The sequence below is a fragment of the Canis lupus genome, chromosome 18 (assembly GCF_048164855.1).
Source record: "Canis lupus baileyi chromosome 18, mCanLup2.hap1, whole genome shotgun sequence".
In the NCBI taxonomy this organism is placed as follows: domain Eukaryota; kingdom Metazoa; phylum Chordata; class Mammalia; order Carnivora; family Canidae; genus Canis; species Canis lupus.
In genome coordinates, this window is record NC_132855.1 from 12,120,705 (window position 1) to 12,148,108 (window position 27,404).

Here is a 27,404-nt window from a genome sequence, read left to right on the forward strand (position 1 = left end):
TGCCTGAAAATAGAAATTCAATACATTGGACTAATGCAATCATTACTGTTAAATATAAAGTCACTAATGACCCTACAGAGAATTTATGGTAGGCTTCTCAACATTTATTTTGTAAATACTGCACTAGATAATGGATAACTAACACTAGGAAGGGGGGGAAGCCCAGTGTAGTCAAAATATCACTATAAAATCTGAAATTTACAGTGGTAGAGTTGACTTCTCAATAGTACTGGATTAAGTGCCATCACAGCAATAAATTTCAGTCATTCATCAGAATGCCTTTTGGGTTCAATTACCAGGGGGTTATGAGTGTGGTGTCAAGACTGACAACTTAAAATATAAAACCTTCAAAAGTCAAAGGGAAAAAAAAAGGAAGAAATGAGACTTTCAACAACAAGTTTGCATTCCTGTTGCATTCAAGTTGTCAACTCCTATACAGTGTCTATGTGAAAACCTCAGAAGCCCTAATTATATCGGCCTAATGATGAACCACACAGGAATCTGATTAATGAAGGTGGACTGGTTACGATATACAACCTCAATCCAAGAAAAACGGAGAAACAACAATGGACTCAACTTTCAAAGAATTCTAGTTTCCTTCCTCTCTAAGATTGTTAAGCAGTGACGTTTATTAAACATTTGCCACATGCAGGATGTTAAACTAACGAGATACTGAGAGACCATCTTATCCTTCAAGAACCAGCTCAAATGCCAGAGTATTTCTAAAATGAGACAGAATTAATTCATCCTCTTCAATGACAGGACAGTGCTTTATTCCTACAACTAGGAATGCACTTCACACATTATTTTACAACTATTGTGTGCCCACTTGTCTTCCTCACCTAGGTTCTGAACTCTCTGAGAGGAGCCACATGTTAATTATGTAGAATTACTAAGACCTAGCATAGTACCTAGTATGTAGTAGGTGCTCAGTAAATTTTTATTAAACGAATTGAATAAGTTAGAGTGACATGTATGCTACAAAGGAGTTGAAAGTATAATCATTGCTCTCAATTAGCTTATGGTTTATCTGCATAGGTTCCCTAAGTGTATATTGACTGGTTTGGTCTTTGCATGATTGTAAGAAGTGTAAGAAAGTGTGTGTGATCTCTTCTGCAGTTAAAGAGAACGAAGATATGGCGTTTTATTTGCTAAATGCCCTTTAAATCAGCTTTTCCACTAGCCTTTCCTCGAAGGCACAGAACTTGCTGTGTAGCCAAATGAAGCTGGGCCCTTTTCTTGATCAGTGTGACTTTTTTTTTTCCCTCCACAATAGCTGTATGGACCCCAGCTAAGGCTGCACATGGGCAGAATTGGAAAATGGTCAGTAACCTGTGTTTTTAAAGATGTGAAGAAGACTCCAGTGGTCTCTGTTAACTATAAATTCACCAAAATAAAATTGATTCCATTATGTTATAAATTTCCCTGTTTTAAAATGCAATAGCCCCTTGGAGGGGCAGCTCACCCAGTTCCTGGCACCTTGGTATGTGCTGATGTTTATTAGACTACCTACCAACTGTTCTAACAAGAATTGAGAAATAGCATAAAGATTCTGGGTATTTAATAAGGGAAGGGAAGTGTGAGGGGTGAGAATGAACATAAATGCTCTGACAGTGAAGTCGAGTAAGCCCTACCATTCTAGATCACTGCCTTCTTGGGCTGCTCAGGGACCCATGCAGCTGGGCTTCCTGTACATTTTCTGCTATCACCCATCCACTCACAGTTTATTACAATGATGCCTCCCCTTCAAAGTGACAGCTAATTAGAGAGAAACCATTCCTTATACTATGAACCCTCAGAATGTTCCTCCTTCTCAAGTAACATATGCTAGCTTATGTGATGTGGCAGGCTGTGATTAAACCAAAACCAGCCTCAGCTTAGCTCCCAAACAGTAAATGCCATTTCTACCAAGGTTTGAAAGCTTTCATCACATAGCCTTGGGGCAGAGTAGCTCAGTTATCCAGCTAGAAATCTGTCAGCTAAAAGTACACAGACCCAGGGTGAGATGCAACGGGGCAGCTTCACACGGTCCTGCTTCCTCCATAAACTAACAAAGCCAGCATCTGGCAGCTTCCAGAAGACACTGAAAAGACACTAAGCCCTGAAAATCAGTAGATGGTAATAATCCTTCAAAACTATGTTCTGGGCTGGAGCTTAACTGAAGGCTAACAGTTCTCTGTGATCAACAATATAGATCCTAAAGCAAGAGGGAGACATGCTCTTGTAGACAGAGCGCCAAGAACAGCCTGAAACACTCCAGAGACGAGTCACCCTGGACAGATCACTAGATCTGAAGCAAGGAGTTAGAATCAAGTGGACAACTGTCATTACTCTTGTCATTGTTATTATTACTGTTGGGCCAAGCAAGATATCCTCCTTCCTTCTAATGTTACCTTAATTCCCTTTAGGGGAATTTCTTCTCCAGCTCTCTGTGAAGTCCTAGTGGGACTACACCTTACCCTAACCAGAGACTGGGCATCAAGTCAGGGACTGGGACTCTGTCTTGTACTCTGAATATATGGAGAAGGTGCTACAAATATTGGATATGGAGAGGAGTAAATTTTTATTAAAAAAATAAAGTTGGGGGCACATTCATTCTGGGGCAGAGCCTGTAAAAGACGGTCAGGTACTTTTCATGGCTGAGAGACTGCCTCGGTTTCTGTTCTTATTCTTTGAGTGTGTGGAAATCATCACATTTCAGAGCCTATGCATTCTGTGATGAATCTCTCCAATAAATTCGCTTTTTGCTAGAGTTAGCAAGAACAGTTTAGGTTGCTTATAACTAAGAAGTCCTGACTAATATGCCTTGTAACACACACACGCACACACACACACACACACACACATACACACTGCAATTGTATATTGCAGATATACAATTTAACCCATAACCGGCTGCCACTGTGTAATAAATCTAGTTATTATTCTTTTTTTTAATTTTTTTATTTATTTATGATAGTAACAGAGGGAGAGAGAGAGAGAGGCAGAGACACAGGCAAAGGGAGAAGCAGGCTCCATGCACCGAGAGCCCGACATGGGATTCGATCCGGGGTCTCCAGGATCGCGCCCTGGGCCAAAGGCAGGTGCCAAACCGCGGCGCCACCCAGGGATCCCAGTTATTATTCTTAAATACCTGTACCAAGTATCTAACCTGACTGATTGAAGATGTCTATGGTAAGCAAAATCAGGTAAATGGGCACACAATTCTTAGAACTTATTCTTCTGTGGATATGTCATGTGCTACATTTTAATTTCATCAACTTATTTCCAGCCTCTTTCTGGATGATCTCCAAGTGAGCCAGGAGAACAGAAGCAAGGATAGAATGTTGAGCATAATCCTCCTGACCTCATTGCATGGGCCTATTGGAATAGAGAATTCCATCTGTCTCTTGAAAAGGGAAAGAGGCTATTTCTCAGATGAAGTAAAAGAATCAGTAAGTGGTACCAAACCTCTAGTCCATATACCTTTGATTCTCTCAGTACCAAAGAAAATTATTCTTGTGATGAGGGCATTTTTCCTCACGGTGGGATGTGGCTGGCAGCAGATTCACTGGGCTGGATCACCACTAAGGTTCCTATGGGAGAGCTGAAGAGGCCAAGTCCAGCCAATTCCTGTGTGTCTGTCAGTTTGGGTGCTATAACAAAGTACATAGAGTGAGTGGCTTTTAACAACAGAAATTTACTTTTCACAGTTCTGGAGGCTGGAAGACTGAGATCAGGGTGCCAGCCTGGTTGGGTTCTGATGAGAACCCACTTCCAGAATGCAGACTGCCAACTTCTCATTGTATCTTCATTTGGTAGAAAAAGAGCAAGAGAGCTCTTCGTCATCTATTTCATAAGGACGCTAATCCCATTTATGAGGGCTCATGACCTAATTACCTCCCAAAGGTCCCACCTCCCAATACCACCACATTGAGGGTAAGGATCTCAACATATAAATTTGGGGGGGACACAACATTCAGTCCATTGTACTGCATAACAGAAATGTCCTTCTGACATAGTAGTGTCAGGTAGGAGTTCAGTCTCTTGTTTTCTGATCCATCTGCTCCATGTCACCCACTCCTTCTCAAAGGCAGAGTTACATTTTCATTGGTTTATTTACCCCTAGGCACCACTCAGCTAAATGGAGGTTTAATAATTATAAGAAGAAAATTATTTTCTCACAGTTCCTGAGGTTAAAAATCCAATATCAGGTTACTGTCAGGGGGAGTTTCTGGTCAGACTTGTCTTCTTGTCTCTGGGGCCAGGGGCAGGGGGGTTAGGGGGTGGGCTAGGCTGCAGATATACAATTTAACCCATAACCGGCTGCCATAACGAGGTACCACAGATTGGGAGGCTTAAACAACACTAATTTATTTTCTCATAGTTCAGATTGGTTTCTTCTGAAGCATCTCTACTTGGCTTGTAAACAACCATCTTTCTTTCTTTTTTTTTTTTAATTTTTTTTATTTATTTATGATAGTCACACACCGAGAGAGAGAGAGAGAGAGAGAGAGGCAGAGACACAGGCAGAGGGAGAAGCAGCCTCCATGCACCGGGAGCCCGACGTGGGATTCGATCCTGGGTCTCCAGGATTGCGCCCTGGGCCAAAGGCAGGCGCCAAACCGCTGTGTCACCCAGGGATCCCAACGACCATCTTTCTTTCTGTGGCTTCACATGGTCTTCCTTCTGTATAGGTTTGTGCTCAGATTTCCTCTTCTTAAAGGACACCAATCATACTGGATGAAGGCTTACTCTAATGATCTTGTTTTACTTAATTAACTTCTTTAAAGACCCAGTCTCCTTATATAGTTTATATTCTGAAGCATTGGGAGTTAGGTCTTCCATATATGAATTTTAGGGCCCTGGACACAAGTCAGCCCATAACAGTAAAATAATAAGTCAAGAAACTGGGCAAATGATAAGAGGAAAGATGATGAGGATAAAGAATGAGACACGTATCAAGGCTGGGTCCCAACTCTGCCTCTGAGGCCCATAGCTGCCAACGCAGAGAGAAAATCTTGATTAGTTACAAGATACTCATCATGCTTTCCACGAGGATTTAAATGATGTTCTTCCACAAGAAGTGTGGTTTTGTTGTCTAATTAGAAAGTCATGACTTTAATGGTAAGAGACTCAAGCCAGGAAGAAAAAAAAGAACCGCACCATGACAGGCTAGTGGTAAATAAATTCTCCAGTAGTCACGATCTTAGGGATTCCTTCAAAATATGGTCATGAGGCAACTATAGGTATCTCAAGATTCCAGGGGCAGAAAGAGCATCCCCAAAGAAGCCCAATGTTTCACAAATAATATATACTTATATGTGTTTGCATGGGGTAATCTTCAAAAATCATCTACTGTAGTTATTTTAAACAACCTCCTTAAATTAACTACAGGTTTTTTGCTTTGGTTTGGGTTTGTTTTGGTTTGGGTTTTTTTGTTTTTTGTTTTGTTTTGTTTTTGTTTTTTGGAGAGGGAGGTGGGGGAGAGGAGCCGAGGGAGAGAGAGAGAGAATCTCAAGCAGGTTCCAGGTCCAGCACAGAGCCAGATGCAGGTCTCGATCTCACAACCCTGAGATCATGACCTGACCCAAAATCAAGAGACGGACCCTTAACCAACTGAGCCACCCAGGCCCACATGGTTCTAATTTCTCAACTCAGTAACAAAAGTCATGAGGGATCCTTAGATCTAAATAGACTCTTCATGGTCTCTAGCATGTCTAGGCCTCTTAAAAACCATTACAACTCAATGGGTTAGAGATGAAGAATGTTCAGGTGCTAGAATCACAAAATTTAACCTTTGACCTGTGTCCTACAAGCCACTTATATCCCCTTTGGAGGAGAACTAAATATTTGTTAGTGAGGAGACAAGAAGGCATACATCAGAAGGATGGCTGAAGATATGTGGTCAGCCTTTCCAGTCCCATTCAGAAATAAAGTGTATCCACAACTGAAGGGAATTATCAAGTAAGCCTCCTTTTCTGCCACAGATAGGAAGCCTTATGTAATGCTAAAGGGTCATGAACTTGAGATAGTCTGTCTGAGTTTGAAATCCAGGATCTGCATTTATTTATTTGTAATTATTTTCTACTTGAAAATAGTTGATACACTATGTTACATTAGTTTCAGGTGTACAACATCGTGATTCAACATCTATGTGTCATGCTATGCTCACTACAAGTGTAGCTACTATCACCATACCCCACTATCACAACACCACTGGCTATATTCCCTATGCTCTTTGATTCCCATGAGTTAATCATTCCATAATTGGAAGCTTCATCTCCCATTCCCCTTCACCCATTTTGCCCATCCTTCCACACCCCCCCTTCCCTCTGGCAACCATCAGTTTGTTCCTTGTATTTATAGGTCTGAATTTTTTTGTTTATTCATTTGAGGTTTTTAGATTCCACACACAAGTAAGATCATACAGTTATTTATCTTTTTTCAGTCTAACTTGTTTCACTTAGCACGATAACCTCTAGATCCTTCCATGTTGTCACAAATGGCAAGATCTCATCCTTTTTGTGACAGCATAATATTCCGTGTGTGTTGTTTGTTTGCGTGTGTGTGTGTGTATCCTATATCTTGGCTATTATAAATAATGTTACAATAAACACACGAGTGCATACATCTTCAAATTAGTGTTTTTTGGGTTTTTTTTTTTTTCAGTAAACAAATACCCCGTAGCAGAATTATCTGGTCATGTGGCATTTCTATTTTTAAGTTTTTGAGGAACCTACATACTGTTTTCCACAGTGGCTGCACCAGTTCGCATTCTCATCAACAGTCTATGAGAGTTCCTTTTTCTCTACATCTTCACCAACACTTGTTATTTCTTGTTTTTTTTTTTTTATTCTAATCATTTTGACAGGTGTAAGGTAATACCTCACTGTGGTTTTGATTTACATTTCCCTGATGATGAGTGAGGTTGAACATCTTTTTATGTGTCTGTTGGTCATCTTTCAAAAAAGTTCTATTTAGGTTCTTGACTGTCTTTTTATTTTTTTATAAGATTTTATTTATTTATTCATGAGAGACACAGAGGGGGGGGGGGCAGAGACACAGGCAGAGGGAGAAGCAGGCTCTCCATGGGGAGCCCAATGTGGGACTCAATCCCAGGACCCTGGAATCATGACGTGAGCCAAAGGCAGATGCTCAACCACTGAGTCATCCAGGTGCCCCCTCGCCTGTCTTTTTAGTGGGATTGTTTGTTTCTTGGGTGTTGTTAGAGTCACCATTTATTAAATGTATGGCTTTGGGAAGTTCCATGAAGCTCTCTACATCCTAGTTCCTCATTTGTTGAGGAAGAGAACAATTGCACCTATGCTGGGGTTTGTTATAAGGATTTGGTTAAATATATAAAGCTTACAACAGTGCTTGGCCTTAATAAGTGCTATTATTATTAAGTACTTCTTTAAGCTCTAAAAATTACAAGTTGGTATAATCAGATTTCTATTGTGTGACTAGAAATAAGAGAACAGATTCAGCCATATGTGTATGTTTACATGGCCTAAAATGTTTTTTATATTGTGAACAAGGTTCATGTATTCCGATATGTAATGAGGGACATGAGTTTCTTCATCAACGCCTCATAATGAGGCACGTCTGCATTTAAAGCCCCAAAGGGAATTCTGTTTCCGAGCTGTTGTAATACCTTGCAATTCAGATAGCATCAGCTATCTGCTCTCACTCCAGGTCCAGGCTTTACACATTTTCTTCTCCAACTGGGGATCTTTATTTAAGATTATTTTCCCCAGATGCGTCTGTGTTCACTTTTCTCAGTTGAATCTTGTTATGTTTGCTAAAATCTCCGAGCTCCCTTAAGTCTTTGTAAACTACCTTGGTCTGGTGTGAGCACCATCTCTTGGTGCTGTTATAAGCTTCACTGCATGTCTTCTCTCTGCCAAATCACTAATGATGCTCTTTAAAATTTACATCCAAGACTTTTTTCAGTCTTTTTCTTGCATCTATATGCCTTTCTCCAGAAAATGTCGCTGGTTGGCTGGTTCTCTCCCTTTGTTCTCTGTTATTCATTTTCTCCTCCTCTTTGTCCTTTTGAGAATGAAGGGAAACTTTGTTAACCCAAACAGGCTCACTTATTCCAAGATGGCTTTTCTCCCTTCCTGTACTCAGTGCTGATATGTAACTAGTATAGAACACATTTGAATGGGATAATTTGTTTTATAAATTACAGCCACAGGCTCATCTGTTTTTGTGTACTTTCTCTTCTTTTCCCTAGTATCTAAAGTAATCGGATTTACACCGCTGCTTATGCTGACTCCCTGTTGTTCTTGTGATATGTGACATCTGTTATTTTACAGTACTTAACTCATGTGCACTGGCAGCCAGACACCTACTAGAAATAACAATTAAGGGCATAAATAACACACATCTGCATGAGTTCTGGCACTCACTCAGGTATTAACTCTGCTCACCATCTTCCAGAGTTATTCTCTGCTGCATTGTGACAACCATTGATTTTGGAAAGTTTAGCTTTCCTTCCTGTGGAGATTTTGGCATAGATTTATATAATTGTCCATTTTTGTAGGTTGGGACAAGTGTGTAGTTGTGTATGTGTTGTGTGCTCTTTGATAATTGCACATTCACGAGAGAGAGACTTTCCCCATTGTATTCTCTTATTGCAGTACTAGCCTTCCCACCTGAATAGTTTTTACAACAGCATCAAGCATGACTCATTGGTAATCCCTGCTGATATAAAATTCATATGCCTGTGTGCTTCCTTCTAAAGGCAGTGATTTGCATTTCTGTAGAGGTTTGAAAGAATAGGAGAGGGTTATTATCTGTTATTATTTGCTGGCCACCCACAGCACTCACAATGGGGTACAAGAGACAGAAAGGAGAGAGGTCAGCTCTTTAAAATGTACGTGTAACTAGCTCAGAGCCAATGGAAGCATCTTGGTGGCACTTTAATTAGCAGCTTGCAGGGTCAGAGGACTCTAAAAAGCTTCCTAACATCTACTTGGAGCCCATGGAAACTGTCACTTCACAGACTCAGGAGATGAGAGAGCTGGCAGAGAACAGCTGTGAATTCTCTCTGCTTCACTGTGGAACAAGATGGCTAGTGCCACCACACTCCTACTTTTTAGAGCTTGGGATTGGGATGCTCCATGGATGTCACTGGCATCTGCTGAGTGCAACACAAAACCTTAAAGGGTTTATTTCCCCTCGAGAAAACAGGAACAAAGGAGGAAGGAATCATCCGAAGTCAGTGACTGAAGGGTGCTTCAGTGGATGGGACTATAATGGCAGGGCAAGCGAGATCCACTGGGAGACAATGGAGCTGGGACAGAACTTGAATATAAGGAGGATTCTAATGGTTAAGTCAGCCTGGAATCCTAAACCCATACTTCCCAGAACTAGCCATCAGAAAGAGAATAAGAAGGCTTTTTCTTTCTTTTTTTTTTTTTTTCTAAAGATTTTATTTATTCATGAGAGACACAGAGAGATGCAGAGACACAGGCAGAGGGAGAAGCAGGCTCCCTGTGGGGAGCCCAATGTGGGACTTGATCCCAGGACCCCAGGATCAAGCCCTGAGCCAAAGGCAGATGCTCAACCGCTGAGCCACCCAGGTGCCCCTCTTGTGTGTGTGTGTGTGGAAACAAAAGCATGGCTTGTAACACTAACAATTCTCTCACAGCCACCTATTTTTTTAAAACCTTTCAAATGTTTCTAAATGACAGAGCATGAGGTCAGAGAGTTTTCTGTTTGTTTTTGGAGGATGACAGATGAATGAGAAGGTTGAAATAGTTTATATATAAATTACACTTTCTAAACGATAGCATCAGAGATGAGAGCAAAGCTTTAAGTACTAAAATCTGTAAAATATGATAATACTAAATCAAAAAAAATCCAGATATGCAAATGTCCAATGGCAGGGAAATGGTTTAATTATATCTATATGATGGAATTATTAGATAACCATAGAATTATGCTTCAAGTTATTTTAATGATCACAGAAATGCTCACTTTATTATGCTAAGTGAAAGGAGCATAGTGCAAAACTCTACCCTTAGTATGATACTATTTATGAGAGTGTATGTACAGATGTCTACACACATACACACTCACTCACACTGGAAGGAAACACATCCAATTGTCAGTAACACCGTCATATCCAAATGGGAGCATTAGGGATGATTTCATTTCCTTCTTGATTTTTTTTCGATCTTTCCATGATTAATGTATCTTACTATGAAAATCAAAAATAGATAATAAATGTTTGTAAACCATAGCCTGCTCTGAAAAGACAACTCATCTCATGAGTAGGACAAACATTCACTCATGTGATAGAAATTTAAGATTTTTAAAAGTCCGTCCTGGGGCTCCTGGGTAGTCCAGTCGCATAAGTGTCCGACTCTTGGTTTTGGCTCAGGTCATGATCTCTGGGTCATGATATCAAGCCTGCGTGCTCAGTGAGGAGGCTGCTTGAGATTCTCTTTCTCCCTCTCCCCCTCCTTGCCCCTCCCCTCCCCTCACATGCGCACACTCTCTAATTAATTAATTAATTAAATCTTTTTTAAAAAAATAAGTCCATCTTAACCCAAATCTCTTCTGCCAGTATTCTACAGAAATTTACTCCATAACGTATTTTGAGCAAACAATATATATTGTATGATCCTACTTCTGTCTTTTAAATAAGTAGGTATTCTAATATGTATTTATTTTTACTTATTTGTATTATTTAGTTTACTTATTTGTATTTGTTTATTTGTATTATAATAATACATGTGTCTGGAACTGACCCAAACCAACTGGTTCACAAGCATTAGGTTCTTTTTGATAGACAGCTACAGGCTCCAAAGATTAGAAGTAGGTGTTAGCACGGGTCTCTTCCCCAAAGGTGCCCCATCAGAGGGTATCTAGTCCCATGAACACAGGTCTCAGAAGGACTGAGGACACAAGCACAGGACACAAGATTTCTCAGCAGGCAGGTCCAAATACAGGTGTGCTCACTTCTCTTAGCTCAAAGTGCACACAGGACAGAATGGCATCCTCAACTTAGTGTGCCAGGCTAGGGTATAAGATTAAACTTAATCAGTTCTTACACACTATTCATCATGTGCAGATATGTCCATATAACATTTTTAACCAATTCACACATCACAAATACTAATGATTTTACAAAGGAAGAATCATTTCTAATATACATTGTATGCTAAAAAATAAATGATGATAATAGTTCTTCCAAAGTGTGGCCTTCTGATTAGTCTTTCAATGGTAACTGACCATTCCTTGAATGTTTACCTTGATTAGTACATGTCGAAGATAAACTAATCCACTCTAAGGTACTGATTAGGGACACCTGGGTGGCTCAGCAGTTAAGTGCCTGCCTTTAGCTCAGGGCGTGATTCTGGAGTCCTGGAATCGAGTCCCACCCACATCAGGCTCCCTGTATGGAGCCTGCTGCCTGTGTCTCTCATTAATAAATAAATAAAATCTTAAAAAAAATAATAAGGTACTGATTAAAGCTAACACACATACTTAAGTAATTTATAATAAGTCATAGAGCAATCAATGCATTTACCAAAAAATAAAAATAAAAAAAAAACCCTGAAGAATAACTAGCAAATTATTATTAGTTGTATTCTCTACAAAGAATGGCATTAGGAAGAAGGGGTTTCTTTCACACTCTTCTGTATTATTTGAAGAGTTTACAAAAGCAAATATTACTTTTGTAATATATGTTTATACTAATGAAGTTTTTTAAAGGATGGGATACATGATAATCAGGATTCATCCAGAAATAGGGGCTGACCTCTGAGCACCTTCAGAAGTGCTCAGCAGTGTGCTGGGGATTGGGGAAAGCACAGAATGAACAAGCCATATAAAGAGTGAATTGTGCTAGGATTTTCAGATGGGTTATAGCATTAAGCAACCTAAATGGAAAGCAATTTAAAATAGATTTTTAAGCAGTTTCCCCCTGGCCTTCCTTTCCCCAACCCTATAACCCTGCCTCCCACCGTACATTCCCCTCAGCCCTTTGATTTTAGTGGGAACCTTTGAGAAGTTATGCCCTCTGTTGTTACTATGTATTAATACTTGTTGTGGATTAGTTTATCAGGCTATAAGAAATCATGATGAAACAATTACCTACAAGGGCCAAAGAATAAGTAAGTAAAGGATATAATGGGTGGCAGTTAGTGGTTGGGAGATTCAAAGAGGAAATGCAAGAAGGGGAGAAAGAATAGCGTGGGCCTAAAAGATAAACTGCAAAGAGATACCCCGAACTCTGGGGGCACCAAGCCACTAGGTCTTTGGGGACTAGAGTTCTGAAGTGGTGTGTGTTGGGGCCCAAACAGGAGGAGTGGAGCAGAGAGGTCAGGGAGCATTAACACCAAATAATTTTATTTCACGATTTTATCCCTTCCCAGAAAAAATACAGAGATAAATTCAGCAGCAGACAGCGCTATGTCAGTCATAAGATTTGCTGCTGCTGATATACATCTGTCAGCTTATTTGCATCAAGCAAAAGAGCTGAAACTACAAGCCGTGTTCATGATAAATGGAGATTTGGAAGACATTTGCTTTATCCGGCCTTTTGCTTACTTAGGCATCATGCAGATACAAAAGACACTGCCAGCATTTGCTTAGACAACACTGAACATAGGGTAAGAGAAGGAAGGGAGAAAATCACTATGAAATATTGCCACTTCCATTGCAATTCTGGAACCGTCATTCTAAATTGTGAAATGCTTGCTGTTGCTGCATGCGAGGAGCAGGAGCCTTTCCTGATTCAAAGACATTGGCAGGGGGCTTCATTTGTCAGGGCAAGAAAATGCATAATTCAAAATGAAAGTCACCTGGCCCTGATAACTTGAAACAAATGAAGCAAAACTTCATTCTTTGGTTCAATGCCAGGGAATCACTTCTGTCCCTCTAGAGAGGGAGAGTTTCCACCCCCACCCTCACCATTTCTCACTTGCTCCCAGACCTTGTAAGCCCAGTGAAGGGAGAGAGAGGATGCTGGGACCATCATCAGGCCAATCAACATTAACAGCTTGTTGTATATTTAACTTCAGTGGCCTTAGGAAAGTAGCGCAAGGCTCTCACTCATTCATTGTTGTCTCTGTCACTACAGGACAGCTTGATTCTGCTTTCCTGTGTCTGAGTGACTGCAGACCACTCCGGAATGTCTGCTTGCTTCTTTCTCCTGACATTCCTCTTTTCCCCCTTCCCTTTCTTCCCCAACGTCGCTCCCCATAAACCCAAAGTCTAACTCGGGCAGCTGGTGCCTGATAATAAGTCCTCCATCCATCCATCCCCCATCTTTTTGACAAATATTTATTTACAGCCGGTTATGGATGAGACGTTTGAGAAGGGAGAAAAGGCAACCGCCCCCACACCCCTTCCAAAGTCTATATCCCTGGAAGATTCTGGAAACTCTGCCCCTAAAGTGACTGTAAACAGTTTGCTGCTATGATCTGTACAGATCTATAAAGAGAAGGTGTTACATAAAAATTACAAATCTATCCTAACAATGCTCCATGATTTCTAGCTGAATGCTACCCTCTTCCTTCAGCAGCTAAGCAAAATGAACCAGCAGAGCAAATAGAATCTGGTGCCCATGGCAACATACATTCCTGCTTTGAACTTGTCAATCCACCACAAGGAAATCACATTAATGGGATGTTTTTCTGCTACAAATAGCTTTCGCTTTCACATTTTAATTACAGGAATAGATTTTTCTTGATTTCTAAATTCTTCAAAGACCTGGGCAAAAAGGGAAAAAAGTAAAATAAAAGTAATGTTGTTTCAAAATGTCCTTGAAATTCCAAGCAGCTTTTTAGTTCAGGGAAGGAAGGTGGAGGAAGAGAATTTATTTGTCCCCATTTTTTCCCCCACTTACAGGACTGTGGAAAGTGAAAGGCTTAGGCAGATACTCTTTCAGCAATTGGTTTCTTAGTTTTTTTAAGATAGTTTCCTCATCTGTAAAAACAGTGATAACAATATCTGCCTCACACAGAGTGTCATGGGGTTTAATTAATGTTCACAAAGTGCTGAGGATAACTGTTAGGGATTATCAATTAATATTGCTGCTTAATCCTGGGTGGGGGAGCCTCAGTTTCACCTCAGGCCCTTAGCTACTTCTTTCATTCACTATCAACCCCAAAATGCTCATTTCTATCTATCTTTAATTGCTTAACTGTAGGCCATGACTGTACAAGGTTATGAAGACATTTTATGAACAAATTAGTAAGTTCATAAAAAGGATGAAATTAGAACCAATTTCCAGCACTGAGAAAGCTGGGGAAATAGGAGATGGCACCTCGATTCCACCATGTATTCTGCAGGAAACTTCAAGGAGGACAAATTTGGACAACAAGAAGGAAAGAAACCATGAATATTTAAGTTGCAGATTTTAGTAGTCTTCGTTCTGACCTCAAAACGAGCCATATGAAAAAATGCTAGAGGAGATAAACACTGTAATTAAAAAAGAGAGTTGACAGTTTCTGATTTGCAAGAATCTATCTCTGGAGCTCTAATAACATTTTTTAAAGATTTATTTATTTATTCATTAGAGACATAGAGAGAGGCAGAGACATAGGCAAGCAAATAGAAGCAGAGGGAAAAGCAGGTTCCTCACAGGGAGGCCGAGGTGGGACTCGATTCCAGGATCCGGGAATCATGACCTGAGCTGAAGGCAGACGCTCAATGAGCTACCCAGGTGTCCCTGGATCTCTAAATTTTTTTTTAAATATTTATTTTTATTTATTTATGATAGACATAGAGAGAGAGAGAGAGAGAGAGAGAGAGGCAGAGACACAGGCAGAGGGAGAAGCAGGCTCCATGCTGGGAGCCCGACGTGGGACTCGATCCCGGGACTCCAGGATCACGACCCTGGGCCAATGGCAGGCACTAAACCGCTGAGCCACCCAGGGATCCCCTCTAAATTTTTTAATCTTGATTTTTGAGAAGAATGGACGGAACAAATCTATACAAAATAAAGAACTTACGTGCAGGCCTTGACTTTATTCACTTTTTCTACCTGTAGGCATGAAAGAAAAAAAGAGGTAGAAGATGACCCAGAGCTCTAGGCCCTCCTAGCTCTTCTTAACAAGGAAGACCTGCTATTTACTTTAGGATATCATTGACTAAGGAAATTGGACCAGCTTTAGCCACTTCCTAACAGTCACTGCTATCCGACTGCTTCTAGTTTGTTGGACAAACTGGACCTCGTTGGGCATAGAGTGCAAGCAGAAAATGGCTATTAGTACTCGCTTCCACTCTTCCACTGGCTCTCACAGCTTCCTCTTCTGTGTCCTTGAAGGAAATCCTGGGCAGGTCTGTAGATAAGTCCATATAGGTAATAAAAAATGTCCTCCAAAGTGTTGGTGAGGATGTGAGAAAGTGCTTTGCTGGTGGGAATGTAAAACGGTGCAGCTGCCAAGAAAAATAGTTTAGCAGTTACACAAAAAGTTAAACAGAATCGACATAATCCAGCAATTCCAAGTCTAGGTATATATCCAAAAGAATTAAAAACAAGAACTCAGGGTACCTGGGTGACTCAGTGGTTGATCGAGTCCCACATCAGGCTCTTTGCAGGGAGCCTACTTCCCCCTCTGCCTGTATCTCTGCCTCTCTCTCTGTGTCGCTCATGAATAAATAAATAAAATCTTAAAAAAAAAAAAAAAAGAAACAACAGGAACTCAAATACCTGTAGGCCAATGTTCATAGCAGCATTATTCACAACAGCCAAAAGGTGGAAGCAACCCAAGTGTCCATCAGCAGTTAAAGGGATAAATGAAATGTGGTACATACATACAATGGAATATTATTCAACCTTAAAAAAGGAAGAAATCCTGACACATGCTACAACATGGATGAACCTTGAGTATATTATGCTAAGTAAAATAAGTCAATCACAAAAGGACAAATATTGTATGATTCCAATTATATTTAGTATACATAGAATAGTCAAATTTGCAGAGATAGAAAGTAGAATAGGGGTTACAACAGGCTGAGGCCAAGGAGGAATGAGTAGTTATTGTGGGTACAGAGTTTCAGTTTAGAGGAAGAAAAAGTTCTGCAAATGGATAGTGGTGACGGTTGCAAGACAATGTGAATGTACATAATGCCAGTAAACTATACACTTAAAAAAATGGTTAAAATGGTAAACTTTCTATTCTGTATGTTTTATCGTATTAAAAATTTAAGCCCTCTAAGTATTTTGGGCAACAGAATATCTGACCAAATTTAATACTAAAACTCTATCCAGTTTTACTCCCTTCCTCCTTCCGCCATCTGCAGGACCCGCCCTTGAGGCCAGAAAATGTGCAGTGGGGAAGCCCAATGCATAAGAGCTGTTCAATGAGTACAGTGTTATTAGATGAACCAAATATGCATATGAATCCAAATGAGGAAATGGGACACTGAGAAGGTATGTCTTGATATAAATCAGAAATGCCATAGGCATATCCTATGTATCCAAGAGCAGGGGGCCAAGAGGGTGTTGATATGATGGGGTAAATAGAGGAATTAAAGGAACACACAGGGATCCCTGGGTGGCGCAGCGGTTTGGCGCCTGCCTTTGGCCCAGGGCGCGATCCTGGAGACCCGGGATCAAATCCCATGTCGGGCTCCCGGTGCATGGAGCCTGCTTCTCCCTCTGCCTGTGTCTCTGCCTCTCTCTCTCTCTCTCTGTGACTATCATAAATAAATAAAAAATTTAAAAAAAAAAAATAAATAAATAAATAAACACACATCCGCCTTCCTCACAGTAGGGCTTTGCACTTAGAACGGCCTCTACCCTCCGACTTCCCTACTGTCCCCACTTCTGACTTGATCCTCTTTCTTTTATGGCCCACTCCAAAGGACAAAAGCATGCACAATGCACAATTGATGGCTAACAATAGAAAGAGCAACGGAACACAGAATGAAAAGGAAAACCCCCATAGAATGCCATTCATTTTAAGGCATGCTGTGGCATCTGGGCTGTCCACAAGCTTTAAAGCAAAGCAAGGCCTCCATCTAGTGGAGAAGCAGAGGTGTCCAACACTGCAAATGTTGGTTGCAAATTTATGAAACTCTCTTCCACCCTCCATATTAAATTTGGCAGCTGTTCTAAAGCTATAAGCCAACTAAATCATGCTTGACAATCATATTTGTTTCTGGCTACTTAATTCATTCATTTAGCCCAGTAACAGATATTAACAACATTATATTCCCTACAGCAATGCAAACAATTACAGACATTTGTAATGTCTCAGCTTCTGCTGTGTCATAGATGCTAATGCATCAGTGAAACTCAATGAAAAAAAAAAAATGCGTCCCTCAGGGAGTAGGCTAAATAGAATAAAGGTAATCTTTTCTTCTTTACCAGTAATAATGGAAAAAGTGAAGAATCTGACCATTTTGAAAAAAGTCTTTTCACCTTTGGGCAATATATATTTTTATCCATCTAATTAAAACAAACAATACGTCTGAAACTGCAATTCAACCAATATATACCAAGTGATTTTTATAAGAAAGAATGGCAAAGTCACTCTTTATGCTGTAGTGTAATGTGGAAAGTTCTTCAAGATATATGAAAATTAGCATGTGACTATCCAAGACACAGTCCACAAGTAAAATTAAAGGTCTGGGGGTGTAGTCTATACCTTCCTATCACTACTCAGAGTAGTTGGGGGGAAATATCAGTCTGGCAAAAATGTGACCAAGTACCACCAATAATAAAAATTTATTAGTCCAATTAGTGGTATGCTTCCATAAGAAATGAAATTGAATTGAATTCCTCCATGTTTTTATTACACAGCAGAAGCTGCAGAAACTTCTGCAAGTCAACTTCTAATTAAAAATTTGGCGCAGTTGATAGACAAATGATTATTTTTTAAAATGTGTTTAGAATTCAGTAGAAAAGTAGTCAAAAAAAAGTAGTCAGAAGAAAATAAAATCAGAGAATGGAATAAAAAGAAAGCTTTCAACAAACTGCAACCAGCAGAGTTTAAAAAAAAAAAGTTAGAACCCCAACGGAGGATAAATTCATGTTCATTCATGACAATCAGTACCTTTAAGATACAAGGACAACAGGATGTCTTCAAGATAAGAACGGAAGGAGTGAGGAGGGCCTGATGTCTTTCATGGAAGTAGGAGACATGGCCAAGAATAGAAGAGATGGGACTATAGTTACTTGGGTATTGCTGAAGAAAGTAGATGCAAGTTGAAAAAGAGATCTGGAAAGTTTAGTGGGGATTATCAACAAAGGGGGAGTAGTGCTATTGTTGGTGAGGATAATGGCAAACGGAAGAAATATATAAACTTCAAACAATAGAAATTCTCCAGGAAAAGGACAGTGGGGGGGTGAGGGGATGGGGAGGGGTTACAGATAGAGTTGTGAAGACTTGAAAAAGTGACTTCAAAAGAATAACAAAATTTAGAATCAGTGTTATATAATTGGCATGGAATATTTCCGGGTACAAGTTTGTTTCATGATACTCTGATGCGACCACCTAATTTTCCAGATAAAATTAAATCTGGTTTGGATCCCTTCCCTTCCTGTTGATGAGAGAGTCAAAATCATCATTATTGATGTACCCTGCTACCCTCTGAGAAATGTCCGGGAATCCTGGGCTAAGAAGTGACAGCAAAATGGAGCAGTCCTGCCCTTGAGTCCACACCTGTCAGCATCCTTCACCTTGTGCTGCCTGACTTGGCCAGTAAGAGCTGAACCTCTGTCCTCTATGACACACTGTGTTAGTTTTCTATGGCAGCTATAACAAATTACCACAAACCTAGTGGCTTAAAAAACAACACAGATTTATTATAGTTCTAAAGCTCAGAATTCTGAAATGGGTCTCAGTGGGTTAAAATCAAGGTTTGGCAGACCTGTATTCCATTCCGGAAGCTTGGAGGGAGAACCTATTTTCTCATTCCATTCCAGCTTCTAGAGGCTGCCCTCATTCCTTGGTTAATGGCCCCTGCTGCCATCTTCAAAGCCAGCAAAATTAAGTCTTTCTCAGGATACCATTTCTCAAATCTGACTCTTCTGCGTTCTCTTTCCCATTTAAGGACCCTTGTGAGCCTATCCCTCCTGGATAGCCCCGGACAATCTTGTTATGTTAAAGTTAGTTGATCAATGATCTTAATTCCATTTGCAAATTTAATTCCCCCTTGCCCTGTACCTGAACATACTCAGATTCTGGGGTTAACATGGACATCTTTGGAGGGCCATTACTCTATCTACTGCAGACACTATGATAGTAGCTCCATGTGGCAATCCTCTTTGGGAGCTTCCCAACCTCTTTTTACATCACAGTGGAGATGAAAATATTTCATAGCATATTGAGGCTATTTTACAGCAACTGGAAAACCTTATGATCCAGCACAATTTTTGGGAAGCCCTGAAGTCTACACTGACAACAGGATTGATAATAGGGGTGCACATTACTGCTATTAAGGCTGAGGCACTCATAGACCTGCATGTACTGTCTCTGTGGAGTCTTCCAGGGAAGCTAAATGGGAGGGGAAGCTCTGCCATTTAACTTGCCACCCCTACTTCTTCCCATTCTCAGGGGATCACTCTCTCACCAGGCCAGCACATATTCATCTTCTTACTGAAGCATTACCTACCCTTGTGTTCCTGTCTTCTCCCTTCCTTTTATGGGGCAACCCAATGTGATTCCTTACTGATGGAGGTTTTATTTGAGTGACAAGTGCTAGAATTCGACTAGAATTCAAACACCTAATGGAGGGTTTATTTGAGCGACAATTGCAAGAATTCAACTCAGACGGTCTTACACAGAAAGAAGTCATCTTTGGCCTTTTATAACTAAGGAGTCCAAGAGGAGTACTAGCTTCAGGCATAGCTGGATCCAGAGCTAAATGGCCCTGAAATCCTCTGTAGCTACCATGAAATAGCTCTTGGCAAAATCAGGTTCATGTCAGTCTTTCTGTTAGCAGTCCCAGGGAAAAGATACTTTATAATCTAAACATGAATTCACTGAGATTTCTTTGGGATACTTTGTGATCAATTTGAAAATATTCTACAAGTGTTGAGAAAGGCAAAATTCTTTTGTTTATGATTATCAAATAGGGGAAATTGTCAGTACACCATTTATTGTGGCTGTAAAATGAAATTTAAATTATATGTTTAGGTGCCTGTGCCGAGACACACAGCTCAAAGGGGTTGGGAGAAAGAGTATTCTTTTAAGGTTTTTAAAAGATAAGCGCCACAACCCCATTCAGGAAAGAAGATCTATCTAAAAAGAGTTAACACTTGACTTTAACTTCTTAACTCAATAAAAGTTTTTCTAAACTTCCCCTTTGATCTTCTTATAATTGAGGAGCAGTATACTAGTTTTCTGAGTATCTAAAGAGCACCAGGATCCATATATAAACTGATTTTGTCTTCTTTCAAGAATAATTTCTCATGAGATAGTATTTCTGACAGTTTGGACATGGTAGATGAACAGAAAATTATTTTCTAACACTAAAATGTCTGACAAAAAGAATGAGAAAAAATTAATAGCAAAAGAGGTGTTACTTAGAATAAAAAAAAATGCTGGATGATTATGTCAGATTCCCAATATATTTATGAACAGATGTCACTCTTAGTTACGGTAGTCAAAATAGCTCTATTCAGCTTAATCTTTTATGAGATGAAGAATTCTCTGTAATGTTTCCAAAAGTCAAATTGCTGAGATATGTGCATTGTGTAAGATGTCAAATTCATTCATTCATTCACTATTTATCAAGTATTCACTCTATGGTAGTCATAGATCTAGGCACTTACGACACATCAGTGAACAAAACAGAGATTGGCATTCTAATGGAATTTCTATCAAGAGGAAACAGATAACATACTAAGTAAGCAAATAAGTGCTGTGGGGAAAAAATGGCGATGAAAGAGATAAGGAGTGCAGAGGAGGGTGTGCATGGTATAGTATTAAATAAGATGGCCCAGGAAGTCCACTGATCAAGTAATATTTGAGCTAAGACTCGAAGAAGGTGGAAGGGCTGGCCCTATGTTAGAAGAGTGGCCCAAACTAGAGGAAACAGCTAGTGCAAAAGCCCTGAAGAAGAAGCATGCCTGGCACGTTCCTGAAGGAGTAAAAAGGGCCAATCTGGCAGGAACAGAGAGAACAAAGGGATAAAATTAGTGAGTTGAAGGGGGGGGGGGGGCGGTGATTATATAGGACTTTGTAGACTATTATAAAGAATGTAGCTTTTATTGTGAATGAGAAGGGAATAAAAAGGTTTTGGTAGAGAAATAATAAGCTCTGATTTACCTTAAGAGAATAATCCTAGTTGCTGCTTTGATAACAGATTATTGGAGGTAAAGGATGAAAATTTATCTTTAATCTGTATGAAATGATAATGATATTTGCATTGGGGGTGATAGGAAGTTGTGGGATTCTGGAAATATTTTGATGATATAGCCAGTAAGACTAGCTATTGGGTGAGAGTGCAAAAGCATGAAAGAAATCAAGAATCACTCCAAGGTTTCAACCTAAGTAGCCAGAAGGATGGATATGCAATTGGCTGAGGCAGAACAGATTTCAGTTGGAATATCACAAATTGTATTTTGGAGGTGTTGGCAGGAGCTGTACTTTAGATAGCTGAATATATGAGTATGGAATTTAGGAGAGATCTGGGTTGGAGGCAGAAATTTGGAAATGGCAGGTATATTGACAGTTTTAAAACCACGAAAAGAGGACACATAGGGAGTAAGTATAATCAGAAGACGACAGAGAAAGGAAAGGAGAAGGAAAAGGAAGAAGAGGAAATGAGAAGAGAAAAAGAAAGAAGTGGAGGGGAGAAAGGAACCAGGACTAAGAAGATGAAAAGAACAAGAAGAATCAACAAGGGAGCAACCAGTGAGGGAGAAGAAAAACCAAGAGAAATGATCAATGTGTGATTTGACATTGATTTTTCAAAGTGAGCTCAAGGAAAAGAGAACCCTGACAAAAAAGTGTTGGCAGAGTGATGTAGCAAAACTTCTCCACAGAAGTAGACATATGAGACAGCAATTGGTTGGCAAAGTGGAGTCAAGAGAAGAATTTGTTTTTAATATGGAAAGAATAGCAATAAGTTTAATATGGGAATAATGGAATGGGAAGCAAAATCTTTATAAGAAGGAAGAATTTCTGGAGCAATGTATTGAATGTCCTGAGTGACATGATCCAGTGCACAGTGGAAGGGTTTGCTGTCAGTGGGAACATGAAGTTTCTTGATGGTAACAGGTTCATGCAAAGGTACAGAAAGTAGAGCTTGTGCTATAGAAGGATAGTGGGAAACTTGGAAAAGTTTTTTTTCAGATTACTTCTGTTTTCTCAGTAAAGAAAGAAGATCAGCTATAAATGAATATGGATGCCTTCACCTTTGCATTTTTTCCCATGTGGGTGAATTTTCTAATTTCCCCAACACAGGCTTTCTATATTCATATTTTTATGTCATTTTCCAGGTGGCAAACATATATAGAAGTCAAAGGGCACTCTGGGAATAAGAAAAGAAGGACTTTTGGGCCCTTACTCCTTTAGAGATGCATTGCCATAATCACAGGTATTCTATCTTGATGACCAACATCCAACTTTAATCTGGAGCTTCCCAATATCCACAACCAAGAAAAGTAAGGTAACACCATACACATGTACTCTGCACTTTTAACTCTGCACTTTTTAGGTCTCTTCACATCACTCTTCTAATAAAGTCTTTCTATACCCACAATAGCTTTGTGGGGACATTGGTCCTAACACTTGTTCGTGGAAAGCTTTAGGGTAACGCTTTTAGAAGTTTACCTTTTCTACAAATGTTTGTTCTTTAATTAGATTTAAAGAAATATCTAGTCCAAAGTTTCCAAAGAGTATCACATGGAATTCTTTTACTTAACTAGTCCAGAAAGCTGCTCATTGAAAAAGGGTTTTTTGTCATAGGTTTTATTTTTTATTTTAAAGATCGTATTTATCCATTTGAGACAGAAAGAGAGAGCACAAGCAGGAGGAGGGGCAGAGGGAGAAGCAGACTCCCGGCCAAGCAAGGAGCCCAATGCAGGGATTGATCCCAGGACCCTGAGACCATGACCCAAGCCTAAGGCAGACGTTCAACCGACTGAGTCACCCAGGCGCCCCTTGTCATAGATTTTAGAAATGCCTCAAACTATATCTGCTTCTTGGAGATACCCAACATAAATTAGCATATTAATGACTTTGAGAAGTCCTAGGATAATAAAAACTTTCATAATCCAGTGTTTCCCATACTTCATTCTAGAATTCTTATTTTCATTAAACACATATATAACACGCTTTGCAAAAAAGCTAGTTTAGCACTATTCCTTTTATGGATATATAATATTCCTAATAAAATCATTAGACATATTTTAGTTTGCTAATATTTAAGAAAATGAATGTGACTACTACATTATTGCAGTGTAGAGTAACCAACTCTAACATACACCTCTACCTACATAGAAAAAAGAAACAGTGATAAATGGATCATAACCTTCCCTGAAAGCAAAGAAATGTTTTTCTCTATGTAAATATAGAAAATAGGGATCCCTGGGTGGCGCAGAGGTTTAGCGCCTGCCTTTGGCCTGGGGCGCAATCCTGGAGACCCGGGATCCAATCCCACGTCGGGCTCCCTGCATGGAGCCTGCTTCTCCCTCTGCCTGTGTCTCTGCCTCTCTCTCTCTCTGTGTGACTATCATGAATAAATAAATAAATAATCTTGAAAAAAAAAAAATACTAAGGTTAAACAACAAAATGCTGTGGCTCTTTCAATCATCTACATATTAACACGTTTAGTCGTACCTAAAAGTCAATTGTGAACTCTCAGCAGAGAATTTTATTTTAATGACTTTTCCTTAATATATGTAATGAATCATGTAATACTTCAAGTGATATTATGCAAAATTTTATTTAAATAATAGGAAATTAAGTTTAAAATATTGAATAGTTGAAAGTGCTTGCAATATTGATTTAAATTGCTAATTTAGGGTACCTGGGTGGCTCAGTGGTTGAGTGTCTGCCTTTGGCTCAGGTCATGATCCCAGGGTCCTGGGATCAAGTCCCACAACAAGCTCCCCTCTGAGAGCCTGCTTCTCTCCCTGCCTGTGGCTCTGCCTTTCTCTCTGTGTCTCTCATGAATAAATAAATAAAATCTTAAAAAATAAAATAAACTGCTAATATAGTGAGTGATAATTACATAATGTGTCCCACCCCAGAAAAGATGTTACCATGAGGCATCCTTGGCACCTCATGGCCTCAGCAGCATAGGTTGGTGGTAGAAGAGATGAAAACAGTGAGTTGGTAGGACCAAGATTAAGGGAAATAATCCAGATGTCGATTTGACTCCCTAAGGGCCAGTAGATAAAAATTCAAAGCCAGTATTCAAATAAATGAAGGAAAACGGGGTTTGACTGAAGCAGGAACAGAGAGGCGAGTGGCAAAAAATAGGACCAGGTAAGTGTGCCATGGTAGCAACCATCATCAAGAAAAGAAAGGAAAGAAAGAAAGAAAGAAAGAAAGAAAGAAAGAAAGAAAGAAAGAAAGAAAGAAAGAAAGAGAGAGAGAGAGAGAGAGAGAGAGAGAGAGAGAGAAAGAGAGAAAGAGAGAAAGAGAGAAAGAAAGAAAAGAAAAGAAAAGAAAAGAAAAGAAAAGAAAAGAAAAGAAAAGAAAAGAAAAGAAAAGAAAGAGAAAGAAAGAGAGAGGGAAAGAAAGGAAAGAAAGAAAAGGAAGGAAGGAAGGAAGGAAGGAAGGAAGGAAGGAAGGAAGGAAGGGAGGGAGGAAGGGAGGAAGGAAGGAAAGAGAAAGAAAGAAGAAAGAAAGAAAGAAAGAAAGAAAGAAAGAAAGAAAGAAAGAAAGAAAGAAAGAAAGAAAGAAAAGAAGAAAAGAAAACCACAAAAGAGGTAGAATACAATAAATTGACTTGACACTGATGAAAGGGACTTGGATCTCTAATTTAGTGAACACCATGTAGGAAATAATTTCCCTCTTAAAATGCCTACATAATGGCAAATACAAACTAGGGATATTTTGATACACAGATGTTGAATTAGGCGGCTAGGCATGCTTTCTACCTAAATGAATAGTAGACTAGTAAGGCATAGAATTCAATTTTGTACTTTAGAAAAATCACAGATTACTATATTATGGAACTCTGGGGTCTGTTCCAAGTAGTTGGAAGCATAAATGTTAAACCTACCAGTGCCAAGATTCTACAGTATTTAAAGTGACGTTGGTTCCTAACTCAAAAACTTGGGCACCATTTGGGGATACAAAGAGAAGAGCCCACTCTTCTATTAAAATGTCTAACAGTAAGGAATAAATCATAAAGGAAGTAAAATGTTCAAGACCACTGAAGTCTTTTTTTTTTTTTTTGTAGTATTCAACTATTCATAGCATGCACAGCCTTCCCCTCCATCCTTCCAATTCCTCTCTAATAGAGCACCGCTTTTTTTTTCTTCAGGTGTCAATACTTCTCCAGGAGACCATGACTTGTAGGGGAGAATAGCCCCAGCCCCAGAGTGTGGTCTTGACTGGCCAATACCAATGATGGTGGTCGTATTCCCCCCATTAGTGATTGGTCTAGCTGTGGGTATGTAACTGCAGGAAACATTTGTGGTCAATAAGATGGGAGGGAAAGTTCTTTGAAGGGCTTCCAGAAAAGGTTTCATTGCTCATAATAGCCACCATAATGAAGCCAACACAGAGATCAGAGGAAGACAACTACAAAGCAAAGCCAGATTCCTGGCAAATCCTGGAGCTGCCTGACCTTCAGACTCTGTTAGAAAAGAGAAACATCTTATGACTTGGGCAGATTTCATTATAGGGGTTTTCTATTAGATGCAGGCATCCTAATAGATGGACGAGGGTTTGCTTTTTTTTTCTCTAAGTTTATACTAATGTAGGAAAAAATGCATTCACAAACAGAAACTCAAACATCAGAGGTTCATGTAAAATGCAAGTAAGTTTTCCCCAACCTCTCGGTGCTACATCTCAGAAATGATGTTAGCAACTCTTCTCATGCTGGTCATTAAAATTGCAAGTGATATATGCTTAAATCACTACTCTTTATCAACTTTCAAGAATCAATTGATGACCTACCATGAAAGAGGATAGAATTAATACACTAACCTTGTCTTCCACCTTGCCTTTCTTTCCTTTTCCTTCCATTTCGCAATATGTAAGGTACATTTTACATAATTCCTATAAAAATAATTAAATATTTTGTATACTGTTTATAGATTGATTGCAAAACACTTACGATTATGTAAACAACTTAACTGTAAATTAAGTAATTAGATCCATGAAAGAAACAAAATTCATATTTTCCAAATTGAGAAATTCCCAACCGTCAAATTCTAATGTAGCCTCTTGATTTCTTTCCAGCTCTCTTTATTCCTATGTGAAGATAAATACTCAGTTGCCACTGTCTTGTTTCCTGTGTTGTACCCTTTCTTGAACATTGTAATTTAAAGCAAAAATCAGTATTTCTTCCATAAAGGATATGTGGGTAATAATCTTTGAGTTCTTGCATTATTAAAATGGCTTCATTTTTTTCTCACCTTCTTTTAATCATTTATCTGGTTATGAAGTTCTAAGTTTCAAACCACTTTTTCCTAAGACCTTTGAAGACATTGCTTCATTCCATGTCAGCACCTGGTATTATTCAAATGTCTGTTCAATTAATTCTTGCCACTCTATAGGGAAACCTTTTAACCTCACTTCCCCCCCACCAACTTCTCTGCAGTTCTTCCGAGCAAAACTCTATACACTGCTTTTCTAGACTTGATGTCTTCTTATTGTGTAATAATTTTTTTTTGGTATGGTTGGGTTAGAAGAGAAACTAATCTTTATATTCTCTCACAAGATGAGAGACCATCTTGCCAGCACTTGCCAGAAAGCTTATGATGAAAGTTGGCACTAGGAATAAGGTAATTTTTTATTTGTGCATATACGCAGAGAAAAAATGAATCAATTCTCAAAAGACTCTAATAAATTATTCACTGTATAGTATTTTGATCTGTTTCCATTTATCCCATTATTCTGCAGACATAGCCAAAGGATAGTTCGCCAAGAAAATGTATGTATAATATAGGAGTGAGTGTCATTATTCTATTCCTCATTACTTAGAAATACCTCAATTCACTAATCAACTGTCAGAACCTGTTTGATACCACTAGCTGCTAATACTGGTCCAATTACTAAAGGATGACACAGTAAGAATCATTTGCTCTTTATCCTAATAATCACATTTTAATTCTTCTATACTCAAATACTATCTTATTTTTAAAATACAATTTAGTAACAATGACTAGTTTTTATTTTCTTGGGAGACTAATAAAGGAGTTTTTCACTTTATTAAATTGTACTGTCCTATTTTGCTTGATGATGACTTTTGTAGGTGTATAGTCCTGAAAAAAACAATGTTAAATAGCTATAGCAGCGATCAAAAGAAAAGCATGGTGA

General features: G+C 39.2%; 2 long non-coding RNA genes across 4 annotated transcripts in view; one reads left to right on the forward strand and one right to left on the reverse strand.

Moving 5' to 3' along the window:
• The window catches only part of LOC140608665 (uncharacterized), a 306,107-nt gene extending 279,379 nt beyond the window's left edge, over window positions 1–26,728 (reverse strand). The window contains exon 1 of the long non-coding RNA XR_012010649.1: window positions 26,070–26,728. This is a non-coding gene — a long non-coding RNA (uncharacterized lncRNA). The remainder of the gene's footprint in view (window positions 1–26,069) is intronic.
• On the forward strand, window positions 3,325–26,728 carry LOC140608666 (uncharacterized). 3 transcript variants are annotated; one of them, XR_012010651.1, is made up of 4 exons: window positions 3,325–3,434; window positions 3,693–3,918; window positions 4,463–4,676; window positions 26,325–26,728. It is a non-coding gene; the product is annotated as an uncharacterized lncRNA (long non-coding RNA). The 3 variants fall into 3 exon arrangements; XR_012010652.1 differs by lacking the exons at window positions 3,693–3,918; window positions 4,463–4,676 and adding an exon at window positions 22,403–22,572; XR_012010650.1 differs by lacking the exon at window positions 26,325–26,728 and having other exon boundaries at window positions 4,463–6,543.
• Window positions 26,729–27,404: the final 676 nt, after the last annotated feature.